The 12182-nt window shown below is 42.9% G+C and overlaps 1 long non-coding RNA gene across 1 annotated transcript; it reads right to left on the bottom strand.

Moving 5' to 3' along the window:
- Positions 1-3724: 3724 nt before the first annotated feature.
- LOC113834689 lies at positions 3725-10186 on the bottom strand. Its single transcript, XR_003483428.2, has 3 exons — positions 9946-10186; positions 9214-9361; positions 3725-4038 (listed from the first exon to the last, which is right to left on the bottom strand). It is a non-coding gene; the product is annotated as an uncharacterized LOC113834689 (long non-coding RNA).
- Between the last annotated feature and the right edge of the window lie 1996 nt (positions 10187-12182).

Here is a 12182-nt window from a genome sequence, read left to right as displayed (position 1 = left end):
TTTTGAATGTGTTTTCCACAGCAGAGGATTGAAGCATTTGGAATCCATCTACACGGCTGAGTAGCGGTCTGGACGGAAGAAACTGGCCAGCTTACAATCTGGGCTCTGTGTTGCTTTGGCCCAAACAACGAGAACAAATAAAAATCAGATCTTCACATTATCTACCGGGGCCGAGTCTGCTTCTTTGTAAGAAGCATGAAGTTACAGGGGCAAGACACTTGCTAGCTTTCCCAAGGGGTGTGGTGGGGGTATGCATGTATGCACACATCCATGTACATGTATGCAGGTGCACGTGCACACACTGTGCACAGGCATGTAGAGGCCACATTTCAGAGCAGCACACCTCCAAAACTCCACTTTGACATTGGGATTTCATTAAATGACAGTTTACTGAAACAAATTATACCTAACGCTCCAGTTTGGCTTTGTTCCCTTTCTGTGGTTTGCCTTATCCCCCCCTAACTCTGGACAATGCTTTCCAAATCCCTTTTCCTTAACCCACCATCTAACGTGACCCTCTCTGTGGAGATGTCTGACCACAGTAGATTGTGTCTGGAGTCACCCAAGTCCTGGAGTACTTGAAGAACAAGTGCTCCAGTAACTCAGATCAGTGGCAGTTCCTGTCATTCGAAGTGACTGACTCCCTCAGGCCAGACCTGCACATGTGGGATGCACTCCTTGTAGCTCTAGGCTTTCCTTTAAAATGAAGATCCCCTCTCTAGCTAGATTATCACCAAGAATGTCCTTGACTCTCTGCTGGAGTCCGTTAATGAAAATGTGCCAGGGTCTCAGACAGTAAAGGATGTTTAAGAAGGAAGTCTGGTCTACCTAAGTATCACACAGGTGCAGGCAGGTGAAATGTCCAAGACAACACCCCGTCAACAGACAGCACACCCGACATTCAAGAACCTGAGAAAGGTAAGTGGGGTGACACACAAATGTAATCCCAGAATTTGAAAGGCCTAGAGGCGGGAGGATCAAAGGTTCACAGGCCAGCCTGAGCTACATAGTGAACATCAGGCCAGCCTGAGCTAAATAGTGAGAACCTGTCTCCGGAAAAAAAAAATGTAAATTTAAAAAAAAAAAAAAAAAAAAAAAAAACTTTTCAGGGGGAAGGGCCCAGATGATGTGACAGACTTTGATGATCCCCCATGGAAGGACTAGTCCTCCCTGGGGAGTGGGATGGGAGTCAGTGGGGGGCATGGGAGGATAGGAGGGAGAGGGAACTGGGACTGATATGTAAAATAAGATTGTTTCTAAAGTAAATTTTAAAAGAAGAAGGAAAAAAACTGTTAGCAAAAACAAACCATGATAAGACAGAATGGGCACTGGGATCCATGGTTATGCACTATGTTTAGAACAATAAAACCCAAATTCAAAAAGGACCAAAGTGGGTTGGAAGACTGGCTCAGCAGTTAAGATCAGGTACTGCTCTTGCAGAGAACCAAGTTCAGTTCTCAGCACCCACATCAGGTGCCTCTCAGGTGCCTGTAACTCCAGCTCCAGGGGACCTAACACCTTCATCCGGCCTCCAAGAGCACTGCACTTAGTATGCATGCAGGTATTTGCACACACACACACACACACACACACACACACACACACACACACACACACACACTTATGTATGCACACACACTACACACACACACACACACACACACACACACACACACACTTGCATGCATGCACACGCACAATTTAAAATGAAATAAATCTTTCAAATCAACTCTGGCATTGTGGAAAACAGCATAAATTCAAGCTTGTTACTCTCTCCCTTTGAGACATTGCAAATGTAACATATCAGAGTTCCTTAAGTCCATCAGTGCATGAGAAGGCTCATGAAGCACTTGCAGAGTACCCTATAGACAGTGCCCAATACATCACCCTTTGGCTTGTCCAAACATGTACCAGGAAGAGTGATCTACATATATTATTTCGTTTAATCCTCACAACAGTTATGTAAGTGGTTCTGATATAAAAAGAAACATGGCCAGAAGGCATTCAAAAGAGACCTCTCTCTAAAAGGGTCAGGATAGAGAGAAATAGACCATGAAATGCAGCCAGAGAAACAGCATGTGACCCACAGCCCCTGTTCCCTGTGGAGAGTTGGTGCTAGGCACCTGCCAAGCCCAGGTAGCATGGCATGAAAATCATCAAGGAAGTCCTTCCTGTCCCTTGCCTTTCTTCCCCGCTTCTGGGAGCTCTTACCATAAGGGTGATATGGTTAGGGAAGAGAAGCCCTGGGGAAGTCGAAGCCAGTAGTCCCCACCTCTACTGTAGACTTCTCAGACTTAAGCAATATTAAGCGGGAGACATACTTTGGATGGGAGTTGGAAGATTACACAGGTAGTAGTTTTTATTAGCGAAATCCAGCTATTCTTACAACAAAAGTAACCAGAGTATAGTTCATACGACTAAGAGTAGATAGGAAAGCTAAGGGATGTGCCTGGGACAGCACCCCCAAAAGTGGCCCACAGAGCAGGCCAGCTGAGAAGGGCAGAATGCTTTACACCCCAGAATGCTTCGTTCCTCTCTTTCAAGTTACTAACACCTATAACCTGAAATACCACCTGCAAATCTTATGAAACTAGCACGTGAAAGGAAGAGGGGTGGGAAAAGCAGGTTACTGTTGACCTGTTAATTGGAAAGCAAGTCTGAAAATACTCATTGCTCAACTTACATATGAACATGGACTGACTCACTGGAGCCAAACATATGGCTCAGCTACAATGTGTCAGAATTACTCATTCAGTCCCGGTATAAGGGGCAAAGAAAGAAAAACCAGAAAAGCTGGGGGCTGAAGAAATGGCTTAACAGTTAAGTGCACTTACTGCTCTTGCAGGGGACCCAAGTTTGGGTCTCAGTACCCACCTCAAGTAGCTCACAACCACCTGGATATCCAATGTTGTCTGGCCTCTGTGGGTGCCCTCACACACATAGTGCACATACAGACACAAACACACACACACATAAATTAAAAATAAACAAATGAATCTGAATAAATTGAACTACATCTATTTAAGTTCTTTCCACTTGGATTGTCTGGAATTCCCTTTGTTTCCCATCCCCTACACACACACACAACACACACACACACACACACACACACACACACACACACACACTCACACTCACACAGGCTTTCTTTGTAATTATAGCATACCAGGCAAGCACCAACACATTCCTTCATTTCACGACTCATGGATCCAACCAAAAGTAAGAATAAAAAGTTGCAGATCTTGGCCAATCTAGAAGTTCCTATGTTTTGCATCTGGGTGAAATAATTAATTTGACGTGTTGGGTAAGCAGGAGGAAGCCATGAGCCATAGGTCTTCAGGGGAATTGTTAAGATTCTACGGCTTGTTGGGAAAGAAAAGAGATCTTAGTTTTTTCACTGTTCTTACATGCACACATTTTACAGTGTATTAAACACTTCATAACAAAAATGAAGAAGGAAGAAACAGAACAAACAAATTGTACTTTTGAGACGCTCCCTCTAATTTCCCCTTAAGCACACAGTGCTGTTTGGGTTGCTAGTCTACTGAAGCCATTGCCCCACATTCAAGGTCCTTTTCTGAAGCCACCTCCCCATAGCCCTCCCTGTCATTTCCCTGTCCCATGGCTCCCATCTCTACTCCAACCCTCCCATGGGGCATGTCACCTCCACAGAGGAGCAACAAGACTTGATATTCTCTATATTCAAGACACCTACAACAATGTCTTACATACTCAATATTTATTCAGTGCAGTTTAGGATAATGTATCTAATTTATGAGTTAATATAGGCTAATCATTCACATTACAACTAAATCTGGTTTGCAGCCTCCAACGGATGACTTCTTTCCAGGTGCTTCGAACCTCGACGACCTATTGGAAGTGATGCCCATCCTCATCTGAGCTGGTTTTCTTTCCTGGCCTGTGAACGATTGCCACAACTGTAGACACGAGCTCATTTGAAGGAATGAAATGTGCTTGGCCAACGATCATTTAACAGACCTCGCATAATTATCAATTTCCTCTCGAAGCTAACATTTGCTAAAAGGAAAAAGGGGAGATTCTATTAATAATCAAAACACTTGACTTTCTGGATCCATTCCATCTAATGAGGAGAACTCCGTTCTCCGGTCTTGGGCTACAGCCAGGTGGTCTCTTACCAGGAATCATTTTCAACTTCTAATCACAGTTCAACAACCATGCACCAAATCATATACAAGTATTGATATTTGCAGTTAAATTATACCAAATGTCAATGCAATCAACTCATTAGCAGGCTTGTAGCAAGGCCCTGTGCTCACTACCTGCATCTGCCCCTCTTTGATTAAGCAGTCTATGGGCCATATTCCCTGCCTGTCTCCAGCTGATCAGGTCTGTAATACCACTAATATAAAATCAAATGAGCATAAGAAGGGAGCAGTTAAAGGAGAAGGGGAAAAAATGAAGTATCTCGCTTCCATCTTATGCAGAATATTAACATGCTAGAATTGAGCAAGAAAAGCAAATGAGATTACCAAATAGTCATTTTAACTAAAGATCACCAGAGGTCATTAAGAAAGCCTGCGATGGCCCAGAATGATCCAATCTGCTATCATCCCTCCAAGTTCCTGGCTACCTGGAATCTTAAATCATTCCTGCTGGCTGTGAAAAGCATAAGCAACCCTGGAGTGTGATTGGCACACGTGGGATCTGCAGGCACAAGGTCAGCAGGGCTTACGGTATGCTGGCCCACTGCTCCAAATTTTATATCTCTCTGTCCCTCCGTTATTGCCTGACATGATTTAACAACTGTAATTCCTTATTTAATGATGTCAAAGGTTTTTAGGAAATTGACCGTATTTCACCAACGATATATTTCTTCTTGATTACGGAGTGGTTAAAATGATTTTAAACCAAGACAGCAAAATAAAGCAGTAATAAAATCAATAAAAGGTGCTTAAAACATTCCTTCTATTAGGTAATGGCATTTAAAATATCCGTAGCTTGTAATGGCACTTAGGATATGCCCAAAAATCAATGAGCTAAATTACTTATTGAACTAGTTAATTTGAACATCGAGTTTTTTATGTATATTGATAAAATGGGCTACAGGATACTGGCCAGCAGTGACACCACGTCCATGGTCAGATGGCTCCCTCTGCTGGAAACACGGGTTAAACAATTGTTTTCCAGTTGCAAAACAAAGATTTTTTTTAAAATTTTAACTTAAATATATAACTTCAAAACATTGCCAAGAAAGCCTACTAAAATTCATCAGAACAGTACAAAACCATACATCCATACACTCTTTTAAATGGTTACTAAGCCGGGCATGGTGACACACACCTGTAATCCCAGCACTCTAGATATTGAAGCATAAGAGTTCAAAGCCAGCCTGAGCCATACACATAGTGAGACCCTGACTCTAAAGAGTGTGTGGGGCGGGGAGGAGTCATTCTTGCAGAATATAATATTGTATGTTCAATATCAAATAGCAGATAAAAACCAAATTTTAATTATTTCAATTTTTTTCTTCCTAATTTCCTAAACATTATCCTAGGGCTTCAGTATTTTAAAAATGAGATTCTAAAAGCCTTCATTCCTCTCTCTTTGATGTCAGAGGGAATGAGTTTAAATTTTAAAGGTAAAAGCATAAATCTATGCTCAAGGAAAAGTCTATTCTCGGTAGTTTAATTTGATCAAAATCAAGCTTGAACTGTCTTTGAAAGGGAGTTTTGAGCAGCTGAGGTATCAGTCCACTAAAGAGCTTCTCATTCCTGGGCCTGGAGTTAGTAGAGGATTCCCCAATGCTATTATTGCCCCTTTTCCCTCAAATACCTTCTATTTAAAATGCTAAGTACTGTGTGAAAAGACAACTGCTTTGGACTCCCCCACCCTTCACCCTCCACCCTCCACCTTCCACCCTCCCATCCCCCTAGCCCCTCACCCCCCCCCCACCCCGAAGCCTCACACTGATGTGGAGTTCTGAAGAGCTCACCCCCTTCAGCTCTAGCTACAAAGGAGAGCTTCAGAAATTATGATAAAAGGGAGCTACAAAAATGAAGGGGTTATTTGACAATAACCCATAATGGTGCACAGTACTTTCAGAAAACTGACCCAAAGCAAACCATTTTGATTTTGAAAGATTTCATTAGTTTGTCTAGCCTTTCAATCACATTTTTGAGTAGGTCATTTGGACTCAAAACAATGGGTTTATTAAAAAAAATTGTATGTACTAATGAGAAAGTTTGAGTTGGGGTTTTGAGCTTTGTTTAGTTTTAGGGAACAGGCTCTCACTCTGTCATTCATGTTTGAACTACCCTCCAACAGCTGGGCTTACAGGGCTGCACCACTGCACCAGTCTTGGAGAAAATGTAATCAAAGAACTTTGTGTGTGTTCAAATTTTATGCTATAAACATTAGAAAGGCTCTGATAAGTTTATTTTTGATCTCTGTGTGTCTGTCTGTCTGATGTATGTGTGGGTGCATGGGCACACATGGGGAAGTCAGGGAACCACTCTGTAGAGTTGATTCTCTCCATCTGCCTTTACTTGGGTTTCAAGAATTGAATCAGGTCGTTAGGTTTTGTGGCAAGCCTCTTTCTCTGATGAACCATCTCACCTGCCTTGTTTGATAGATATTTGACGTTGAGGGGCAAACACACCTTAACTGAATCATATTACATGCATGTAATACCAGCAGTCAGGAGGCTGAAGTGGAAGAATAGGGCGTTCTAGGCCAGCTTGGGTATATAAAAAGACTTGGTGAGAGAGAAGACAAAAAGGAAGGAGGAAGGGAGGTAATGAAGGGGGCTGGGCTTAGTAGTGCACACCTGTAACCCGGGCATCTTGAAGGTGAGGTAAGAGGATCAGGATTTCAAAGTTATCTAGCAGAATAGATATGAATAGAATAGAATGAACTTGAGGCCATCCTGGGCTACAGGAAACTTTGTCTCAAGTAGAGAGAGACAGAGGAAGATGGATGGGAGACAGAAGAAGAGGAAGGAGGGTAGAAGGAAAATCCTTCCTGGCATGGCATCACTTCAGTCACATCTGGGTTACTAGTTGAGCCTACAGACATCCTTCATGCTGCACTTTGGCCAATGTGGAACAGCCTCAATTTAAACACAAGGTTCACCAAGCAGCTTGCCTGGGACTCCAAGGCTTACCTCCTTACCTACACCAACCATCTCAATTCTTTTCCTTCTTAAACCCCTGTTGGGGATTCACTCTTGGTGCTATCCAAATTACTATCTTCTAAACCACAATCCCCCAAACCTCAAGCAAAGCTGTTTCTACTTAACAACTCTGATACTGGTTATCAAGACCTTAGCACCTTTCTGAGCTTAAAGCTCAGCACACAATCCTCAACACCTGCCCAGCCTGGAACAGAGACCTAATCTGTCAAAGATGCAGGCCATAGTTCCAGGAAACTTCCTAACTGTACTAACCTTGCTGTTTGGCTTCTGAGGTTCTGATTTTCACTAACTGAAGTGTGTCGATCAGGATGTGGCTTTTGTGCATAACAGACAAAGAGCTATAAGGCTGGGGGTTGCATGATCTGGGCAAGATCCCCTGAAGATGCCAGATAGTAGACTTTCTTCGGGGCTTTAAGAATGTGTGTGTGGGGGGGTGTGATCTGTGGGCTTACCTCACAACAAGCTGACAGTGTTCTGTGTAGCTTGATGTAAGCTGTACAAGGCACTAAGATGAGACACAAACTGTGGGAACAAGGAATGGAGGAGATGCAGGGATGACCAATCACCACTACAAAGGCTATCAGTGTCTGCTTGTCTTCTGATGGCCATATCAAAAAGAAGAAATTGCTAAAATTCAATGGACAATGTATGTATTGTTTTGTTTTGTTTCCCTGCTCTACTGTGTACCTGGCAAATACATTATACAGATTTGTTGTGGTGTTTTGGTATACACACACACACACACACACACACACACACACACACAGTAAAAATGGACCACCACCAATTAATTCATACATCTATTACTTATTGTGTCTGATGAGAGCATTCCAGATCCAACTCCCCACCCCTTTGAGATAGGGGTCTTGAGCTAGAAATGAAAAATGCAACAAAGTCCTACAATAAAATACATGGTGTGAAGAGCAGGACAGACAGGTCTTAAAGACAAGACTAGTGCCGATCTTTTCTTTTCTCTTTATTTGTTTTGTTGATTTGGTTTTGGTAGTGTTTTGATTTGTTGTTGTTGTTTTTTTGGTTGGGGGTTGTTTGGTTGGTTTTTGTTTTGTTTTTGAGACAAGGTTTCTCTATGTAGCCCTGTCCATCCTGCAACAGTAGACCAGGCTGGTCTTGAACTCAGAGCTCTGCCTGCCTCTGCCTCCCAAGTACTGGAGTTAAAGGCCTGTGCCACTATGCTCAGCACTAGTGCTTCCCTTAGCCTCAGAGAAGCTTCTTTTTGCAAAGGGTGATGGTTAATGGAGAGGCTCAAGACTGATCAAATTACTGAGAATGAGTTCGTGCTTAGCCCTATAAATACAGAGCATCAATATTACCTCCTCAAAGGCCTAGGGAATATCACAGAAAAGGGGTAGAAAGATTGGAAAGGCTGGAGGATAAAGAAGAGTCCTATGAAGCACTGTCTTCTAAAAATGGAAAGGCTAATGCAAGGGTAGTGAGTTCTAGGCCAGCCTGGAGTACCGTGTGAGGTCCTACCACAAAAACTAAACAAAATAGACTAGCAGCAAGAGAACTCAGCAGGTAAAGGTGCCTACTGCCAAACCTAGGGTCCCAGTTCTGTCCCCGAAATCACAAGGTGAAGGTGAGAACCAACTCCCAAAAGCTGTTTTGACCTCTTGGAGTGTGCTGTGGCATTTGTGTACAGACACACATGCACATGTTCGAAACAAACAAAATTCAATGCAAAAAAATTTAAACAAAAGCAATATCAGAATGACAACAAAAAATGGGCTCAAGGCACTTTAAAACACAGATGAGATCAACTTATGGACCCAGAGGTGAACTCTGGCAGAGTGCTTGTCTAGCATGGACAAAAATAACAACCATTTCTCTCTTGCTTGTTTCACGTTAATTTAATGAGTTGTTTCTATTAAAATTGGCACCATACTTAATAGAAGGAAGAGATAAATTCAAAATAAAGGTCTAGTGAGGCCCAGCTAAAGCACCTCCCAAGGCCGTGTGTGACCTCCTGGGTTTTCTTTTCATAATCTCTGCTGTAGGTGCTCCACTCCCAATCTCAGTACCTCGTTTGAATCGCAGCAGCTTCCAACACTGATCCTGAAAGAAAATGAGCTCTTCAGCTGGGTGATTTCCTACGGTCTGTGCACCGAGGGCTCTCTGGGCTTCATCCAAGAGAGGTGAGCCGTGCTCCATGGTGGGCACCTTGCAGGCCTAGCAGCACAATGCAAAATGATTTTCTAACTCATGCAAGGGTTCCTGTGGAGAGTTCTATTTCCTGGATATGAACAGAAATTGCTGTAATTTTGTTCAGTTCTTTTTTTAATTTGCAGTTAAATGAAATATGACAACAACAAGATGAATAACAGCCACATAGGATCCAAGGCCAGCACACAGGGCCATCACCTGTACAAAGCAAAAAAGCAGGAGACCTCTTTAAACAAATCGAATTTTCCCTGCAACAACAGGCACTGGAAAGATCAAAATGGCCACAGGTGCAATTTTAGAGAAAAGGATTCTAAAAAATACTATTTTCATAATAAAATTACACCAGGCAAAAGATAAAGAAATATTTGGTAAAGGCGAAAGAGTCACCACTTATTCTTCTGGGTTACCTAAAATATAAACACCAGGTAATAAAAACACAAAATGTTTGTTCCTGTCATAAGGCAGAAGGCTGTTGACACATCTCTACTCTAACAATAGTTGTGTCTGCCGACATCTACCAAGTTCTTGGCATCTGTTCCTACTATCTGCATTCATTCCCCCTTTCGTAACACAGTTGTTAGAATGCTTACCCAGCATGACCAAGGACCTAGGTTCAATCCCCCAGCACCATACAAACCAGGGATGGAATGTTAGCACCTGGAAAAAAAAATAACAGGGATGGTTGTGCATGCCTGCAATCTCAGTACTTGGGAAGCAGAAGCAGGAGTATTGGGTCCTTAGCTATACAGTAAGTTTGACACCTACATAAAATCATCTCTCAAAAGTAAATGCCTGGGTAGTGGTGGCACATGTCTTTAATCTCAGCACTCGGGAGGCAGAGGAAGGCAGATCTCTGTGAGTTCGAGGCCAGCCTGGTCTACAGAGTGAGTTCCAGGACAGCCCTGGCTACACAGAGAAACCCTGTCTCAAAAATAGATAGATAGATAGATAGATAGATAGATAGATAGATAGATAGAAGCCAGAGAGATGGTTGAGTAGTTTTGAGCACCTGGTGCTCAATCATAAGGACCAGAGTTCAAATCCCAGAACCCACACATAAACCCAGGCCTGATAGTGAGGCTGTGGGCCACTAGATTGGGAGACTGTGAAATGCTTTTAGTCCTAGTGATGGGTAGTTAGTTTCCATCTCTTCATGGCTTCTTGGCTCCAGCAGTAAATTTCCATTTCTCTGAAACATAGGCCATCTCCCTTCACACACCACGAAGAGCAGAGGAGGTCAGGGCACCCACTCTTACCATAGCTAATCAAGACTAACAGAGACGGAGACCCAATCCTTGCTACAGACAGGGCACACAGCTTTAGTTACAGAGAAAGGGAGGATTTGGAGTCGCTGAATGGGATGCCCTAACCCCAAATAAATCCACACACTTCCTAATTGCCCCCCAGCTTTCTCCACCCAAGAAGTCTAACATTTGTCAATAAACTTCCATTTTGCACAGAGCCATTGCATCCACAAATAATCCACAGGTTAGCCAGTACTAGTGGTGTGCTCCTATAACTCTAGTGCTGAGGAGGCAGAGACAGGAGGCTCTCTGAAGCTCATTTGTCAACTTACCTAATCAGTGAGCTCCAGGCTCAGTGGAGAGACTGGAGAAACGGCTCAGCAGATAAGAGTTATCAGCAACCACTAGGGACAGCTCACAACTGCCTAGAACAAGAGTTCCAAGGGATCTGGAGCTTTCTCCTGATTTCTGCAGGCGGTGCACTCAAGTGCACAGATGCACACACACACACACACACACACACACACACACACACACACACACACACACAGAGAGAGAGAGAGAGAGAGAGAGAGAGAGAGAGAGAGAGAGAAGTTTTAAAATATTTAATAAAATTATTTTTAAAACAGAGGCTTGTACTTGTCTTTTTTACTATTAGAAAAATCTGGCAAAAGAAACTTAAGGTTTATTTTAGTTCACAGTTCAAAGGTGGGATCCATCAAGGAAGGGAAAGTATGGTAGACAGGGTATGAGGTGGCTGGACCCTGGACCCATTCCATCTAAATACAGTTAGCAGAAAGAGATGATCTGGTGCAGTATAACAGTCCATGGAATAGTACCAACAACATTTAAGAGGGGTCAGTCCACCATGGTTAACCCAAATCTAGAAATACCCTCCCAGACATGCCAGGAGATTTGTCTTCAAGGTGATTTTAAATCCTGTCAAGTTGACTTGACAACATTTGCCATCACATTGGGTATTGATTACACAAACCAAAACAGTAAGTTGATTGAGCAAAGACAGTACAGACAAGTTTATGGAAGCACATTATCTCCAGAGAGAGATTAGAATAAATAGATTTCTCATTATCAGAGCAGGAATTTAAAACCTGGATAGAGATAAAGAATCTCACAGGAGTTCAAGTAAGACACACCAGTATGGAACCTCTTAGAAAAGAAAGTAGGAGGTACCTTTGAATGAATTGGTACAGGAGATCACTTTCTAAACATAACACCAGTAGCAGAGACACTGAGATCCACAACTAATAAATGGGACCTCCTGAAACTGAGAAGCTTCTGTAAGGCAAAGGACACAGTCAGCAAGACAAAACGGCAGCCCACAGATTGGGAAAAGATTAAAAAAAAAAAAAAAAAAAAACGGACCCTTGGCAGGGTGGTGCGGTGCATGCCTTTGATCCAAGCACTCAGGAGGCAGAAGCAGATGAAGCTCTGTGAGTTCAAGAACAACCTTGTCTACATAATGAGTTGTAGGGCAGCCTGGGTAAGGCAGTGAAACCCTGTCTCCAATAAAATAAGGTGGGGAGCAGCAGAAAAAGATGCCTGACATTGACCTCTGGACCCCA

Source organism: Cricetulus griseus, chromosome 3 (genome assembly GCF_003668045.3).
Source record: "Cricetulus griseus strain 17A/GY chromosome 3, alternate assembly CriGri-PICRH-1.0, whole genome shotgun sequence".
Taxonomy (NCBI): Eukaryota; Metazoa; Chordata; class Mammalia; order Rodentia; family Cricetidae; genus Cricetulus; species Cricetulus griseus.
Note: the sequence above shows the minus strand (reverse complement) of the source record. Positions and strands in the feature narration are given on the sequence as shown.